The following is a 1,339-nucleotide window of genomic DNA, read 5'->3' on the forward strand; positions in this document are numbered from 1 at the left end:
AGAAGTAGCACTGTGGCTCAAGTGGTAGAACGCTAGCCTTGAGTAAAAGAAGCTTAGGAACACTGCCCAGGCCCTGAGATCAAGTCCCACGACTGGCAAAAAAGGGTTGGAAATGGAGCTGTGTTCGATATGGTAAGTACAGTCTTAAGCAATAAAAGCCAAATGAGAGCTCCAGGCCCTGAGTCCAAGCCCTAGTACTAGCACAATTATAAATGTGCGTGCGCGCGTGCACACACACACACACACACACACACACACACACACACACAAAGTTTAGAGGGAGGAAGAAATGAATTAGAAAAGGTTGAGAGAGGGTTGAGATGATATGAATTCTTGTTCCTTTTGTCACCCCAGTGATTCAGGCAAAAGTTCTATTTCCTTTACAGCTATGCTGACTCACTCCTCTAGAGGTAGAGATAGGAGAACCATAGTCGAAGGCTAGCCAAGACAAAATTAGGGAGAACCTACCTAAAAAGGAGGAGGAGGAGGAGGAGGAGAAGCTCGAGGAGAAATAGGAGGAGGACGAGGAGGAGGAGGACGAGGAAAAGGAGGACGAGGAGGAGCAGGAGGAAGAGGAGGGGAGGAGGAAGAGGAGAAGAAGAAGAGGAGAAGGAGGAGGAGGAGAAAAGGTGGAAGAGGAGGAAGAGGAGGAGGAAGAGGAGGAGAAGGAGAAAGAGGAGGAGGAGGAGGAGGAGGAGGAGGAGGAGGAGGAGGAGGAAGAGGAAGAGGAAGAGAAGGAAAAGACACTGGTGGATCACATCTGCACTCCTAGCTATTCAGGAGGCTGAGATCTGAAGATCAAATTCTCAGCCAGCCCAAACAGAAAATCCTCTGGGTCTTATATCCAACCACCCATCAAAAAGCAAGAAGTAGAGTTGTGGCTGAAGGGGTAGAATACCAGCCTTGAGCCTCAAAGCCCTGAATTCAAATTTTAATACAAATACTTAAAAAAAATCCAGACATGATAATGCATGACTATAATTCCAGCTACTCTGGAGGCAAAGGTAAAATGACTGTGGTCCAAGGTCAGTAAGAGTAAAAACATGAGACCCCTAACTGAGGGAAACAAAGAAAGAAAGAAAAAAACCCTAAAAGTAAACAGGACTGAGGGTATAGTTAACATAGTAGAGTACTTGCCTGATAAATGTGAGACTTTAAATTCAATCCCAAGGGCCACAAAATAATCAAGTTCTGTTTCTGGTTTCTTAGGTATTTTGGGGAAGGTATGTGGAAAAGAGATTTCCTGAATAGAAAAGAGATCCCTCTGGACACTGGTGGCTCATGCCCGTAATCCTAGCTATTCAGGAGGCTGAGATCTGAGGATCACAGTTCAAAGCCA

Source organism: Dipodomys merriami, unplaced genomic scaffold (genome assembly GCF_024711535.1).
Source record: "Dipodomys merriami isolate MVZ:Mamm:240054 unplaced genomic scaffold, mDipMer1.0.p SCAF_108, whole genome shotgun sequence".
In the NCBI taxonomy this organism is placed as follows: Eukaryota; Metazoa; Chordata; class Mammalia; order Rodentia; family Heteromyidae; genus Dipodomys; species Dipodomys merriami.